Raw genomic sequence first — 18,325 nt, forward strand, 5'->3', positions numbered from 1 at the left:
AACCAGAGCCCTTCTGGTTGCCCTGTTGCTCTTACTCCACAGACTGTCCCCAGGTGATGTAAAATAAGTCCAAAATGCAGGCACCACCCATGTGGACCTACCCCAGGCAAATAGGATGGAGAAGGAATTATCACTCTTACTAGCTAAGTACCTACATAATATCCTCTATTTTGCCTCTTGGCCTGCAAAAGACATAAATATTTACCATTTTGGCTCTTTACAGTTCTGTGATGTCAGTGGAAATCCATTTGAGTGTTCCTCCTCAGCAATCACATACAGATAATGAAGGACTTTTTTTTTTTCAAGTGACTTAGTGCCCCATGACTGAGTCCAAGCTCAACTATCTGGAACAAGTATTGCATTTTCTTCCAATGTGTGATTTGTCTTCTCCTTCTTTACTTTCCTATCTACAGAAAAATAAATTTTTTCGAAGATGGGGGAAAAATTGAGGCATATTTGAGGTAAGGAAACCCTAGAGTCAGACTACCACATAAAATAACTTTATTTCTTGTTCTTTCCATTTTTCTAAATTAATTGGATTGGTATAGAAAGATACTTAGATAGAGATGAACAAATTATCCTCTTGCAGATCAAGAACCCTACATTTATCATCAAAGTTAATAGAACAAAAAACTGAATGTTTTCCCCTAAAATCAGGAAGCGGATTAAGAAATCCTCTCTTATCACTTCTATTCAATATGGTAAATAATATTCTAGCTAGTTCAATAGGCAAAAAGCAGAACAAAGCAAACAAATTAAAAACACTTTTCTTGATTTGAATATAGCATGATTACCTATGTGGAAAATCCAAAATATCTTACAAAAACCTACTAGAACATGTTATTTAAGCAAAGATATATAAGTTTAAAAAACAAAAATCAATTATATTTCTATAAGCTAATAAAAAATCAGAAATTGAAACTAAAACAGTCATCCCATTTATAATAGCACTAAAAAGTATGATGTTCTCAGGGATAAATATGACAAAAGATGTGCAACACTTATATACTGAAATCATTGTATTTAGGGGTCATCTTTCTTCAGTTTTCTTTAATCCAGTTGAGTTTAGGTGGATTATCTACTTTGAAAGCCACTCTCACAATTTTAGTAGTTGTAATGGCAACACACTCCTCTACTATCAGAATGGCATTTGTTATCATTTGCTGCGTAAAAATTACCTAAATCTCCACTTCAGCAGTTTGCTGGGACTGCAGACATCCCAAGGCTCTACTGGGAAAAGATATACTTTCAAGATCACTCACCTGTTTGTTTGCAGGGTTTTGTTCCTTGATTGCTGTTGGCCAGAGGCTGCCCTCAACAGTTTAAGGTATGGCAACTGGCTTCATCAGAACATCCTGAAAGACATTGAGAGAGAGAGAGAGAGAGAGAGAGAGAGAGAGAGAGAATGAGATGGAGCAGGACAGAAGACACAATCCTTTGTATCTGAATCTTAGAAGTGACACTTCATCACTTTCGCCATATTGTGGCATGATTACCAGGAAGAAGGGTTTGTGTTGGGAAGCATTTCAGAACTGTCTACCACAGTTTTCTTCTGACTCCCAATAATTCATGTCCCTTCCATGCAAAAGACATTCATTTCCTCTCAAACTATAAAATTTTCATCCCATGATGTCATGTCAAAGTTTAAAATCTCATTATCTAAATCAGATACAGGTGTGGATAAGCCTTCTAGAGCCGAAGTCCTCTAGATTTGTAAATCTCTGGAAAAAAAAAAAAGAAACAAGTATCTGCTCCCCTCACCCTACACAGACTTAATATACATTGGTAAAACAGGCATGAGATAAATGCTATGGATACTCCTGTTCAAAATGGTGGTGGGATCAGGGATGAGGGGATAAGAGACACAAAGAACCCGGTGGTTTCTAGCAATTCTGAAATTCACCTGGACAAATTTGGGTAATTTTATTAGATTCCAAGACCTGTGAGTAATTTCCTATGGTTCTTAGCTCCACTATTTAGACTCTTCTAGTTGCCCTCTAGTCATCCTTTCTTTTCCTTTCTTCCCATGTGTTTACAGCTTAGTTGCTCAGTTAGCTCCCTGCTGGTAGAGCTTTGGGGGTCCTAGAACCTCTTTTATTTTTATTTTTATTTAAAAAATTTTTAAACATTTATTTATTTTTTGAGAGACAGAGAGAGACAGAGCATGAGCAGGGGAGAGGCAGAGAGAGGGGGAGACACAGAATCGGAAGCAGGCTCCAGGCTCTGAGCTATCAGCACAGAGCCCGATGTGGGGCTCGAACTCACGAAGTGTGAGATCATGACCTGAGTAGAAGCCGGTCGCTTAACTGACTGAGCCACCCAGGTGCCCCGAACCTCTTATTTTATACTCTCCTTGTCCCTTACAGTCCAATCTGGCTGTTTTTGCAAATAGCTTTCTCAGAAACTTTATCAGTGCCTGTGAATATCTTTGGGATTTACTCCATTAGATAAAATCCACACCAACAGTTTTTTTTCAAGATAATGAAATTTTTTTTGCAAAATTTTTTCCACCTTGGGATCCTGCTCAGATGGTTGAGGAATAAAGCTCTTAAGCTTCTTAGTAGGCTATTCTTCAAATGAAAGTATCTTTCAGCAAACCCTTTACTTTTTAAAGAGCACTTTGTATGGTTGACGAATACTGTGATACTTTTATCATTCTGAGGTCTTCATAAAAGGCTGTATGTTTTTGCTAACATGCTATTCAAAATCCTTACAGTCTTGATACACTATTTCCAAAGCCATTTGCACACTTTTGGTGTTTGTTATGGTATTATCCAATAAAATGGTATGTTTGTATACCATTAAGATATATCAAATGGCATTTGTTTTCTATTCTTTGTAACAAGTTACAAAATCAGTGGCTTTACCCCACAACATATACTACCTCCTAGTTCTTATAGGTCAGATATCCAAGTACAGCCTAACAGGGTTCTCTGATTTAGGTTCTCTCAAGCCTGCAATTATGGTGTCAGCCTCAGACTCAGTCATCTTAAGATTCAAGTAGGAAAGGATCTAATTTCAACCTCATTGACATGGTTGTTGGCAGGACTCAATTCTTTGTAAGCTATTGATCTGAAGCTACCTTCAGCGACTTGCATGTGGGTTTTTCCAAGGCAGCTCATAATAAGGCAGCTGGCTTCCCCCAATAAAGCAAGAGTGAAGAGAGTGCAAGCAAGACTAAAATTATAGTCTTCTGTGAGCTATTATGAGTGACATTCCATCTCTTTCATTGCATCCTATTCATTAGAAGCAAGTCAAAAGTCCCAGGCTATATAAGATGTTACACAAGGACATGAATACAAAGAGGCAGAGATCACTGGGAGCCATTTCAGGAGTTGGCCACTATACAATCACTGTGAAATTATACAGTTACTTTGCACATAACTTTTGGGAAAAGGCATTCATTTTCTCATTATACCAGGGAGTTCTAGAGGGGGGTGGGAAATATTTGTTCAAGAGAGACTATCTATGTAAAGACAACTAAAAACTCATTGATGAGCTTATCGTTTGGTTATCTTTCTAGTAATGGAGACGAGAAGACAAGGTGACACTGATGAGCAAATCTTAACTTCCCAATGTATTGAGATTTGGAAGAAAGAACTTCTAGAATGTGCACAGACCTAAAGATATTATGATTTTATGAAATACCAAAACAAATTTTTACTCTTACCAATCAACCAACTTTTCACTTTCCCTTCCCCAAATCAGCTGCAATTCCTATTAAGATTAAAGATAAAGCTACCAATCAAGCCTAGACTTTTCACTATTTGGGAGGGAAAAAAATTGTTTTAACCCTTCTAATTTTTCAGCAATTCTGTTTAAGTGCTAATATATATGAAACAGTTAAACAGATAAATAAAATTGATGGAATGAAAGGTTGTTATGGTCTAAAATTTTGGGTCTTTTCCAAGTTCATATGTTGAAATCTTAACCTTCAAGGTGATGGTTTTAGGAGGTGAGGCTTTTGAGAGGTGATTACGTCATGAAGGTGAAATCCTCACAAATGAGGATTTATAAGGTGAAATCCTCACCTTATAAAAGAGGCCTCAGAAAGCTAGCTTGCCCCTTTCCACCAGGTGAGAATGTAACGTGAGAAGGTGCCATCTATGAACCCAGATGCTTTCCTCACTAGACACTGAATCTACTGGCACTTTGTTCTTGGATTTCCCAGCCTCGAGAACAAATAAATATTTGTTGTTTATAAGCCACCCAGTTTATGACATCTTGTTATAGTAGCATGAATAGACTAAGACAATCTAAAGTATTATTTTATTTGTTGGTATTAAGTCTAAATATATACAGTAGAAGGACACATAATAACTTTTATAATTGAAGGTATTTCTCAGCAGGAGAGAAAGAGGGAAGTACAAAGCTGTAGAGAAAATATTTTATGTTTATGTACCATTAGGGCTCTCTGAGCAAGTCTTACTGAAACCTGAAACTTGAACTAAAATAAAAGATAAGGCTTAGAGGTTAATTTATGACTGAATAGATAGTAAGAACTCCAGGGAGAGGTATGTGTTACATTTCAAGGGAGGAGAAGTCACAGGATCCTAAAGACATCCTTTTGGTTTTAAAGTTGGAAATACTGGTCTTATTTTTTCCCCTGGAGGGATTTATTTACTTACTAAATAGTGAAGACTCAGAATTTTTCTCATTACATTTTCAAGGGTATTTCCTCAGAAGCTGAAGAGGGTAATAGCTGCCTTTTTCTCCTATGTAAACATTGAGAAACATCAAGATTCTTTTTTTTTTCTTTCTTTCTTTCTTTTTTTTTTTTTGTTTTAAGGTATCCTTGCCTACAGTAGACCCTCTTACATGTTGGATGATATTTGGTTCTGATCACATCATACAGGGGTAAGGATGGGCACAAAAGGAAACCAATACAATTATTGTTGTAAGTAAATAATAATTGTTTTGCTTTAGAAATTTCATGTTTGAATTTAGGATGATATTAACAAATACAGATATATAGAATATGCTCAGATAGAGGTACTCATGAAAGTTATAACTGTACCTGTATTATCTATTTTTAAACAAAATTATCTATTTTTTAACAAAACTTTAACAAAATATTTTTAACAAAATATTTAACAAAATAAGGTCTAATATAAATATTACAAATGACAATTATTACAAATTACAATATTTATATTACAAATATAAATTTTACCATGTTTAAAATCTGGTCAGGTATATAATGACTACTATATTGGCTTCATAGTTGTAAAAGAAACAAATAAAAAATAATGTTTTTGGTCAACATTTTGGTAAGGAACCCAGGGAAGGTGTGTGGAGGATGAGTTAAAGAAAGCTTTGACCTTCATATACATACATTCTTCCACAGTGGAAATATGAAGGCAGTAATTTCACTTTAAAATATATAAGGAGTCTGCTTTTCAAGGGAGCAGGATTAACCGCTTCGTACTTAAACCTTCTAGGATGTAATTTAGAGTATTTAATATTCTGATCAGAAATAGCATCCTTGGAATACTACAGTTTTCATTATTTTTTTTTAAATAAAACAATCACTTTTTCCTAAACAAAACTTATTCAAAAAGGCTGTTATTTTCTTATAATTAATTTTAAAAGTTTTGAAATGGATGATTTTGGCTCTAAGGATAATATTGTTATAAAACTGGCCAAGAGGTCAAGTGGGTGTGCAATCAAGAAATTTATAAGTCACATAATACTCATGGAATTTAAAAATATATATTTATTAAGTAACTAGAAGGGATCATATGCTTCCATTTATAGCAGATTACAGTGCTAATTTCAAAATGGGAACTTCTCTAGACTGGTATAACTTCCCTTGAATAGTTTAATTACTAATTGTATACCCACAGTCTATCTATTAATTCCTTGAGCTGCTTTCAAATCCCATCACTAGTCATTATTTTTAACCATAATATGATTGAGGATTTACCTGTGGGGATCTATTAAGGGAAAGGGAAAATTTAACCTAGAGCTCCATGATTCTTAAGTCATTAGTCGGTTTACCAGTAAATCAGTTACTAATATGTTCAGCTGGAAATAGATCATGGAAATTTATTTGAATCACCAAAAAGAAATAAAGAGACACATGGTAGTCCAGTAGTCATACTGTGTGCCCTAGTGATGTAATAGATAACTCATAATCTTTTCTAATCTTTATTCTACTAACATTAATGTGCTAGCTTCTAGTGCCACGTTTGATGCTTCATGGTTTCCAGAAGGCTCAAAATCATACATTGGTGTTACAGAGAGAAGATAGAAAGGGGAGGCAAATAAAGACTGAACCCAGATGGGGTGGGGGGACTTTCTAGACATCCTCAGCTTACATTACACTGGCCAGAAATGTGTCACATGATTGCCCTAGCTCAGGGAGTCTGAGAAAGATAGTATTTTGGGCTCAGAATATTCTTCATTTTGCAAATTTAGAGTTTTGTTATTAAGGAAGAGTGGGAAATTGATACTGGATAAGCAATCCAACAATATGAATTAAAATAAGCATCTTCTTTAGGTCATGGTAAAATACATCTCATTACATCTCATTAAAAAAGATATTAATTTGCACAGAGTATAATGATAATAGCTAATATTAATTGATAGCTTACTCTTTCAAGAAAAAAAGATGTCAGTACTTTGTAAGTGTTAAGTAATTAAAAACAAACACTTTATGCACTGAAAATCATTACCCAAGCATGCAAATGAGAACCTGAGACATAAATAACTTGTTCATATTACTCAGCTACTTTAGTAGTGAATCAAAGGTTAAAACAAAGTATTAAATTTCCTAACCTTAATGTCCCCCCATATGTACAATGGAGAATACAACTGTATATATTCTGGGAAATATATTCATGTGAAACTACATATATTCATGTGAAAAGGATCAAGTAATATCGTAGATGGAAACATCTTAAAATACCAAATTCTCAGTAAACTTCAGCTGTTACTATTATCTCAGCTGCTTCATCACATTTTTTAAATAGTCTGAAAAAAATAATGTGCCTAGATTAGCTTTTTCATATATACTCAGTTCTATACTTGACTATTTAAAAGTTTTCTGTAAATATAGTTACAAACAGATCTTTTAAAAGTTTAAGGTAGGTCAGTTAAACACACAAAAAATAATGACAATAGAAATTGATTTTCGTACTGATAATTTAAAAATAAAATATTTTCTTTTTTGAAAATCTTGTGAAAGTACTGAAAGGTACAAAGCTATCCATTTTATAGTACTTTCCATAAAAACAAAACAAAACAAAAACCCATCTTGTTTAATCTTGTTAATTTAATAACAAAATAAATAAACCAGTTGTTCTCATTTCCATTTTTAATGATAAGATTAAAACTGCATGATCAAACAATTGCCTAATTCAAAAGTCTTAGAAACTGGCAGAGGAGGAACCAGAATCCAGTCTACTGTACTAAATTCTAAATCCAGTGCTTTAAGTACAAATTGCAGTGAATACTATAATGACAACATCTTACCATCATATTTCTACTGATTCAGAAATTAGATAAGAAAATAAGCATTCATTGAAATGCATTAAGATGAGAGTTTTTTGGCTGAATAATTTTTGAATACCCTAACTGTTCATATGAATACAGAATACTTTTTATACAAAAGAGTACTTACTTGGCTTTTAGCTTTTATATGTTGAAAATAGACTTAAACACAAGTCAATAGAAGGTTAGTGAAATAATTCAAACTCTGTTTCTGCAACTGATTTTTTGAATGGCCTCAGGAAAATGATCTAACACATCTGTATGTTTCCTCATTTGTAAAATGAGAAGTAAAATGTTTATTTTCCTACCTCCATGGGTGTTATATGAACTAATTAGTCAAGTGTAATTAGCAAGTAAAGGCAGGTTATGATTAGTTTCTTTTGCAGAATAGAGAACTGGTCAAACTTCCTAACATTTGCTAATAAGTAGAATTGACTGAAAAACAACACAGGTTTGTTGTAAGATATTTTGGTAAATTTAAAAGTCCTTTAACAAAAGAAATAAATATTGAATTGGGTGTGTTCTTAAGAAAAAGTTACCTCTATGTTTCTAGTTAGTTAAAGAAAGATAACAATGAAAAAGTTTATTAGAATTTCCCTATTACAAACATTTGTAAGAAATCATAGAACATAAATTCTAGGCACTAAAATGGACCTTTTGTTTCCTGGAAGCCTACCTCTTCTTATGTTTGAATCTTCTCTATAAATTACCTATCAAGCCTTTCCTTTCTTCTAAGATTTCCAATGAACCCATTACATTCAAGCATACATATTTAAATTTTTACAAAGTAAAACATACATCAGCAAAGTGCATAGAATACAGATGCTTAAGTCATAAGCCACAGCTTAATAAATCATCAGAATGTACATACACATGTAACATCAACTTGAATAAAGAAAACCCATTTTTAGCATCACCTAAATCCCTCTCAAATCATTTTCCAATCTACATTATCTTTATCTTCCCCAAAGTAAAGTTGCCAGATAAAATACAAAATGCAATGTTTGGTACATACTTATCCTAAATAAATTTTCATTATTTGCTTAAAATTCAATTTTAACTGAGTATCTTGTATTTCTTTTCCTTCCTCCTTTCCTTAAGTCTAACAAAATAAATTAGTTTGGCCTTAAAAAAAACTTTATGTAAAGTAAAATCAATATATTATAAATACTTTTCTGTGTGATTTTTTTAATTCTACTTTGTGGGTTTTATCCATTATTTACTATAATTCTTCAATAATATCTAATTCCCAAAGTTCAAATTTCCCAAATTGTTTCAAAAGTGGTTTTTATACTTGGTTTGTTCAATCAGGTTCAAAGAGCAAACAAACAAAGAAAGAAAACATTGCATTTTGTGAATATTTACTTTATGTATATTTTTTCCCATTTTTTTTATTGTGGTAAACTCACATAACATAAAATTTACTATCTTAAACATTTTTAAGATTACAATGTGCTATCATCACCACCATCATATGGATACATTTTTTTATTACATATTTTGAAATGCAATTGGTAGGTCATAGAAGATACATATATTCAATTTTAGTAGACATTTCCAGAGTTATCCAAAATAGCCATACCAATTCATATTCATATATTATAAAAATCTTGGACAGCGACATGCAGAAGAGTGAAACTGGACCACTTTCTTACACCACACATAAAAATAAATTGAAAATGGATGAAAGACCTACATGTGAGAAAGGAAACCATCAAAATCCTACAGGAGAAAACAAGCAGCAATCTCTTTGACCTCAGCCACAGCAAGTACTTACTTAGACATGTCTCTGGAGGTAAGGGATATTAAAACAAAAATGAACTATTGGGACATTAAGATAAAAAGCTTCTGCACAGCAAAGGAAACAATCAACAAAACTAAAAGGCAACTGACGGAATGGGAGAAGATATTTGCAAAGCCATATCGCATAAAGGGTTAGTATCCAAAATCTTTAAAGTATTTATCAAACTCAAAACCCAAGAAACAAATAATCCAGTGAAGAAAGGGGCAGAAGACATGAATAGACATGTCTTCTTTTCCAAAGAAGACATCCAGATGGCTAACAGACACACGAAAAGATGCTCAACATCTCAACATCACCCATCATCAGAGAAATACAAATCAAAACCACAATGAAATACCACCTCATATCTGTCAGAATGGCTAAAATTAACAACTCAAGAAACAAGAGATGTTGGTAAGGATGTGAAGAGAAAGGAATCCTTTTGCAGTGTTGGTGGGAATGCAAACTAGTGCAGGCACTCTGGAAAACAGTATAGAGGTTCCATATTAAATTTTATTTCCAAATTAAAAATAGAATTACCCTATGGACCAGTAATTGCACTACTAGGTATTTTTCCAAAGGATACAAAAATTCTTATTTGAAGGGGCATGTGCACCCCAATGTTTATAGCAGCACTACAACAATAGCCAAATTATGGAAAGAGCCAAAATGAATGGATAAAGAAGATGTAGGATACACACACACACACACACACACACACACACGCACGCACACACACACACACAATGGAATACTACTTTTCAATTAAGAAGAATGAAATCTTGCCATTTGCAACAACATGGATGTAACTAGAGTGTATTATGCTAAGTGAAACAAGTCGGTCAGAGAAAAGCAAATATCATATGATTTCACTCATATGTGGAATTTAAGAAACACAACAGATGAGCATCGGGGAAGGGAAGGAAAAATAAGGTAAAAAGAGAGAGAGAGGCAAACCTTAAGGACTCTTAAATACAGAGAACAAACTGAAGGTTGCTGAAGGGGAGGTGGGTGGGAGGATGGGCTAAATGAGGGATGGGTATTAAGGAGGGCTTTTGTAGGGATGAGCATAGGGTGTTATATGTAAGTGATGAATCACTGGGTTCTACTCCTGAAACCAATACTACACTGTATGTTAACTAACTTGAATTTAAATAAATAAACTTAAAAAAATATCTTGCCCACTCTTTGGTTTACCTTTTCTTAGTTGCTCACTTTTTCAGTGAACAGAATTATTTAATTATAATGTAGTTTAATTTATCAATCTTTTTATTTATTGTTAGTTTTCTTTATTGTTATTATATGTTTAAATAGTTTTTCTTTTCTTTAAGGAGTCACTTACTTACTAGACCTTCATGGTTAAAACTTGATAACTTGTATAGCAGGTTATAAACATCCTAGCATTGTATTTTATCTTGAAGGATTATTTTTTTCTACATTTACATTACATCTCTTCATTTAAAATCTATATCTAGTAGCCAGTTTCCATTAAAATCTTTTCTTGGATATTTTTAAGAAGTACAGTGAGTATATAAATCAATTTACAATAAACTGATATTTACAAACCTTCCCATAAACCCATAAAATAATACTTTTACGTATTACTTATGTAGGTCTTGTGGTAGGCAGAACAATGATCTTCCAAAGATAATCGTGTCTTGATCCCCATAGTAAGAAAATGTGTTAGCTTCCATGGAAATAAAATAATTTTGCAGATATAATTAAGCAAAGGATCTTGAGATGAGGAGATGATCCTATATTATGAAGGTAAACCACATGTAACATGAAAGGTCCTTAGACAAGAAAGGCAGGAAGGTGGGAGTCTGAGAGAAGATGCCATACGGCTGTGTTTGAAGATAGAGGATTTGGCCATGAGTCAAAGAATGGTGGCAGCTTCTAGAAGCTAGAAAAGTCAAGGAAATGGATTCTCCTCTAAAAGGAACACAGCCATGCCAACACTTTGACTTTATGACTTCTCACTTCTAGAATTGTAAGATAATAAATTTGTGATTGTGAAGACAAAAAGTTTATAGCAATTTATAAAAGCAGCAGTGAGACAGTGATTTGATAATGGTACTTAGACATGGGGTGCCACTGTATCATATACCTCAAAATGTGAAAGTTGGTTTGGAATTAGGAAATGGACAACAGATGGAGGAATTTGAAGCCTTGATAGAAAAGGCTAGATTACTTTAAATAAGTTGTTTGTTGAACGATAGTTATTAAAATTTCTAGTAATGAACATACACACGAAAATGAAAAACATGGTAGAGAAAACCCCCAGAGGAGGCAGGAGAGTCAGGGTTAGTGTAATGTAATGTGAGAAAGAGTTGATGTGTCATGGCTAGTTTTAAAGATGCAGAGAGGTACCATGAACCAAGGAATAGTTGTGGCCTCTAGGATTTGGAAAAGTCAGGGAGACAAGTTCTTCTTTAGAGCCTCTAGAAGGAAAGCCTGCAGACACATTGATTTTAGCCCAGTAGAACCTATTTTGGCCTTCTGACCTTTTAGAACTGTAATTTGTTACAGTAGCAATAAACTAATACAGGCCTTTAAAATTTCTGTAAATAATATTTTGTAGTTTTTTTTGTATAGAGGTTTTGAAAACTTCTCAAGGTATTTTTTTTCTATTTATTTATTTATTTTGAGAGAGAGAGAGAGAGAGTGTGTGTGTGAGTGCAAGTGGCGGAGGGGCAGACAGAAAGGGAGAAAGAGTTAGCACAGAGCCTGATGCAGGGTTTGATCCCATGACCTGTGCAATCATGACCTGACCTGAAATCAAGAGTCAGATCCCCAACTGACTGAGCCACTCATGCACCCTTCGAAGGTATTTTTAATGCAATAAAATATTACCCATTAAAATCCATCCTTAACTTTAACTTTCTTTATCTTTGATAGATATCACCTGCAGCGCCTACTGAGGTAGGGTTTGTCTAGGTTTTCCACTGTAATGTTACTCTCTTCCTTCCCTCCTTTCCATACCATACTCTTTGGAAGGAAATCACAGCCCATATTTAAGGAATAGGGAGTTATGCTTCAACTCCTTGAGAGCAAAATATCTATATAAATTGTTTGAAGTCCTATGCATGGGAAATTTCTCTCTTCTTCCCCAAATTTATTTATTCAATTACTTATTTGTATCGGTATGGACTCAGTCATGGAGTCATGGAGCATCTGAAGAATACTGACTTAGGAAGTAACCCATGAAATAGAGAGCCTTTGTGGAAGTACAGGTTTCTAGAAGAGACGTTCCAACAGTCCACTGGAAAAAAAAACATTATTTATATATTACATAATATTATAAATATTATATAATAATATGTTTGGATGCACTGGAGTGAATAACAGAAACAGCTTAACTGCTTATATCAAACCTCTTTTAAGGTGGCACAGTTTAGGCTAAGCAAGTCCTTTCTAGTCCATAATACTACCGTGCGGAAAAGGAAAAGCAGGTGAGTGAGTGCCCAGCTTCCCCATCTGTGCAAATTAGTGCCAAAGACATTCATTTCTCTTTTGTAGCATTCAGAGTACTAAACTGGAAGCTCCATGACTGGGGTGAGGGAGGAGCTCAGGAGACCAGCAGAACAAATTCTCAGAGGGAATTAAAGGGACATGGTCCCTGATGACTACATTGTGGACTCCATCAGGAAGCCTACCCATGAGCTGCTGGAAAAAAAGCCCACAGATCCCTCCAATAGGCCTGTGGGCACCCCCAGTTCCCCACATGCATGTCTCATCCACATACACCTCCACTCTGAGGCCAATATACTGTGCATGCTCCCAAGGGCAGTGGCAAAGCAAGCTTTGTCAGATAACCAGAAAGCACAAGCAGAACCATGGATAAGTCACAAACTTGAGCTGTAATGCCACCTTCAGGGAAACAAAAGAGGTTATACGCAGCTGTCCTGGTGCACTGAATTAATTTTGCCCTACATAAAAAAGAAGGAACAAGTCATTCATACAACATCTGTGAAAGCCTTAGACTATCCAACAGGAATGACTGAAGATATTTCTCCCCTGAAGACAGAGAATAAAGATTAGAGGAGGTAACTGCTACTTCAAATGCAAGGATAGCTATGCAAAATTCCATGGAACATAAAAAAAATCAGACAAACGTGGCATCACTAAAGGCTCAGTAAAATCCTCCAGTAACATAACTCAAAGACATGGATCTACAATTTACCCAATAAAGAATTCAAAATAACTGTTTGAAGGAAACTTAATGAACTAGAAAAAAACAGAAAAAGACAATTCAACATCAGGAAGACAATACACGAGGTGAGAAAATTAACAAGGTGATATATATCATAAAACAAAGAGCCAAACAACTTCTGGAGATGAAGAATTCAATGAATTAAATAATGCAACAGAGATCAGCAACAATGGAATAGACTAGACATAAGAAAGAATAGGTGAGGGGCTCTTGGGTGGCTCAGTCAGTTGAGCATATGACTTCAGCTCAGGTCATGATCTTGAGGTTCATGAGTTCAAGCCCTGTGCTGGGCTCTGTGCTGACAGCTTAGAGCCTGGAGCCTGCTTCAGATTATGTGTCTCCCTCTCTCTCTCTCAAAAATAAATAAAACATTAAAAAAAGAGAAAGAATAGGTGAGTTAGAACATAGAAGCTTTAAAATTACCCAGTTGGAGAAGCACAAAGAAAAAAAAAAACCAAGAGAAGTGAAGAAAGCCTACATGATATATATGACACCATCGAAAGAATCAATGTATGGAATTACTGAAGTTCCAGAAGAAGAGAGGGAGAAGGTGAAAGAAGATTTATTTAAAGAAATAATGGTTGAGAATTTCTGAAACCCAAGAACAGATTTGGACATCCAAGTTCATAGGTCATGACACTGACAATTATTTCAATCCAAAATGATCTTCTCTAAGATACGTTATAATACACTATCAAAACCAAAGAGAAAGAGAGAATTCTAAAGGCAGCAAGAAAAAAGAAGATTGTAACCTATAAAGTATTCCCCATTAGGCTTACATTAGATTTCTCAGCAAAAACCATACAGGTCCAGAAAGAGTGGGTAACCTTTTTAAGGTGAGGAAAGAACAACAAACAAACAAAAACAAAAACAAAAACAAAAAAAACTCCCAAACAAGAATATTCTATTAAGCAAAGGTTTTCTTCAGAAATGAAGGAGAAATAAAAACTTCCCCAGACACATAAAAGGTAAGAGAATTCATCACCACTAGCTTTGCCTTATAAGAAATGCTGCAAAAAAATTAGTTAAGCTGAAATGAAAGGATGCTAATTAGTAACATGCAGACATATGAAAATATACAATACACTGATAAAGGTAAATACATAGTTAAATTCAGAATATTTCCATATGGTAATATGGGGCTATTTCAGCAATTTCACTATGGTATAAAGGTTAATGTGTAAGAGTATTAAAAATAACTATAACCACCATAACATCTTAATGAATGCACAGTATAAAAAGAGGTATTTAAACATGTCTTATGACATTAAACACATGAAATAGGAGAAATAAAATTGTTGAGTTTTGTATACAAAGTTATCAGTGTAAAACAGAATGTTATATCTAAAGATGTTTTATGTAGGTCTCATGGTACCCACAAAGCAAAACTTATAATAGATTCACAAATGATAAAGAGAAAGGAATTAAAGCATACAACTATAAAAAAAATCACCAATTCACAGAGGAAGGCAACAAAAGAAGAAAGAAAAAAAAGGAACTACAAAATAGGCAGAAAGCCATTGATAGTAAGACATTAGTAGTCTTTAAATACCAATAATAACTCTAAATATAAATGGATTGCATTATCCAATTAAAGGGCATGGATTGGCTGGGTGGATTTAAGAAAGACTCAACCATATGCTGTCTACAGGAGACTCATTCAGTTTATTCATCTTTAAGGGCACACATAGGCTCAAAATGATGAGATGAAAAAAAAAATTCCATGCCATTGGAAACTAAAAAAGAATGGGGGTATCTATACTTGTATCAGACAAAATAGACTTTAAGCCAAAAAAACGGTAGCAAGGAAACAAGATGATTATATAATGATAAAATTATAAATCCATCAAGAATATATAATAATTTTAAATAAATACATATCCAACATTGGAATAACTGAATATATTAAGTAAATACTAGCAGATATGAAAGAGAAGTAGACAGCAATAAATAATTGTAGGGGACTTCAATATCCCATTTCAACAAACAGATTATCCAGGAAGAAAATCAACAAAGACATTAGACTTGAATGTATATTTACCTCTCTATATAGATATACATCTAGAACCCTTCATCCAAGAACAGCAGAATACACACTCTTCTCAAGTGTGCACAGGACACTCTCCAGAATAGATTACAAGATAGGCACAAAACAAGTCTTAACAAATCAAGAAGATTGAAATCATAACATGTATCTTTTGTAACCACAATGTTATGAAACTAGATATCAGTAATAAGAGGAAAGCTGGAAATTCCACAAATATATGAAAATCAAACATCATGGTCTTGAACAACCAATAGATCAAAGAAGAAATCAAAAGGAAAATCAATAATTATATGAAACAAATAAAAATGGAAACACAACACATCCAAACCTGTGGGATACAGTAAAAGTAGTTGTTAAGGGGAACTTTATAGAATTAAATGTATACTGTAAGAAAAAAAAAGAAAGATCTCAAACAACATAAATTTATACCTCAAGGAACTAGGAAAGAGGAACAAATTCAGCCCAAAGTTAGCAGACAAAGGAAGTAACAAAGATCGAAGCAGAAATAAATGAAATAGAAAACAGAGAAACAATAGAAAAGATCAAACAAAACTAAGAGCTATTTTTTTTTTTTTTGAGAAGAGAGACAGAGTGAGAGAGCACAAGCCGAGGAGAGGGGCAGAGGGAGAGAGAGAGAAAAAGAGAGAGAATCTTAAGCAGACTCCACACACAGCACGGAGCCTGAGGAGGGCCTCAATCCCAAGACTCTGGTATCATGACCTGTGCTGAAATCCAGAGTAAGACGCTCAAATGACTGAGCCAGCCAGGTACCTGGAAGAGCTTTCTTTTTTTTTAAAGATAAACAAAATTGAAAAGCCTTTAACTAACCAAGAAAGAAAATGAGAAGACCCAAATAAATAAAATCAGAAATGAAAGAGTAAACATTGCAATTGACACCACAGAAATATATAGATTCAAAAGAAACTACTCTGAACATTTAAATATCAAAAAAATAGATGACCCAAAGAATGGATACATTGTATAAAAATACAACTTACCAAGATAGAATCGTAAAAAATAGAAAATATAAACAGACCAATAATGAATAGAAAGTGGATAAGTAATCAAAACCCTGCCAACAAAGAAAAACCCAGAACTCCATGATTTCACTGATGAGTTATACCAACTGTGTAAAGAAGAATTAATGCCAATGCTCTTCCAAAAAGTTGAAGAGAAGAAATACTCCCAAACTCATAAGTCCAGCATTACTCTGACACCAAGCCAGTTAAGAACACTACATGAAAAGAAACCTACAGGCAAGTGTCGCTTATTGGTATGAAGCAAAAATTATCAACAAAAATAGGCAAACTGAATTCAGCGGTATATTAAAAGGATCATACACTGTGATAAAACAGGATTTATTGTGCTATGCAAGGATGGCTCAACATATACAAATCAGTAAGTGTGATAAACCACATTAGTAGAATGAAAGGTAAAAATCAATGACCATCTCAATAGATGTAGAAAAACCATTTGACAAAATGTAACTTCTTTTCATGATAAAACCTCTCAACAAATTGACTATAGAAGGAACATTCCTCAACATAATAAAGGCCACATATGATGAACCTACAGCTAACACTGTACTCAACGGTGAAATGTTGAAAGTTTTTTCCTTTAAGGTCAGAAATAAGACAAGGGTGCCCACTCTTGTCACTTTTATTCAACACTAGCCAAAACAATCAGGCAAGACATAGAAATAAAAGGCATGCAAATTGGAAAGAAAGGAGAAAAATTTTCTTTGCTTGCAGACTACATTATCTATATATAGAAAATCCTGTAAGCACTGAAAACATTATGCTAAAGGAAAGAAGACAGTCACAAAAGAACACACATTGTGATTCCATTTGTATGAAATGTTCAGGAAGGGCAAATCCATAGAAGACAAATAGTGACTACCAGGGAGTGGGTAGAGGAGGTAATGGGTAGAGGGTTTCTTTCTGGAATGATGAACATGTTCTAAAATCTATTGTGATAGATATACAATTCCATGAATATACTGAAAGGCAGTAAACTGTACACTTAAATGAGTGAATTGTATGGGGGCTCTTGGGTGGCACAGTCATTACGCACTGATTTCATGTCATGGTTCATGAGTTCGAGCCCCATATAGGGCTCTGTGCTGACAGCTTGGGGCCTGCTTCAGATTCTGTGCCTCCCTCTCTCTCTCTGTCCCTCCACTGCTTGTGCTCTCTCTCTCTCTCTCTCTCTCTCAAATATAAATAAACATTAAAAAAATTTTTTAATGAGTGAATTGTGTAGTATGTGAATTATATATCAATAATCTGTTCAAAAAACTTAAAAGAAAGAAAATCCTAAAAACTCCACTAAAAAACTGTTACAAGTAATCAACAAATTTGGTCAAGTTACAGTATAGAAAACCAACATACAGAAATCAGTTGTGTTTCTACACATTAGCAATGAAACATCTGAAAAAGAAACAGTTCTACTACTTCCTTTTCAGTCCTTAGTATGTTTTATTTATCATTCCCACTGCACCATCTCGGGATTCCAGGAAAAGTGTTGAATTTGTGAGACTGGAATTGGTTCTGATCTCAAAAGAAAAACATGTTAGCAGTGGATTTTCTGTACATGTCCTCAATCTTTGGGAGACTGCTGTCACGCACTGGGGCAAGGCCTTCATGTTTTGCTTCTCCTACTATGCCCCCAACCTTCTGTATACTACTCCCATGAACTACAAAAGCCCCATGGGGAAGTGATGGTGAGTCATTATAGACAAACTTCATGCATGTGGTGCTCAGCTCTCATTTCTTTCACAGTGCATTAT

The sequence above is a fragment of the Panthera onca genome, chromosome B4 (genome assembly GCF_046562875.1).
Source record: "Panthera onca isolate mPanOnc1 chromosome B4, mPanOnc1 haplotype 2, whole genome shotgun sequence".
NCBI classification, from domain to species: Eukaryota; Metazoa; Chordata; class Mammalia; order Carnivora; family Felidae; genus Panthera; species Panthera onca.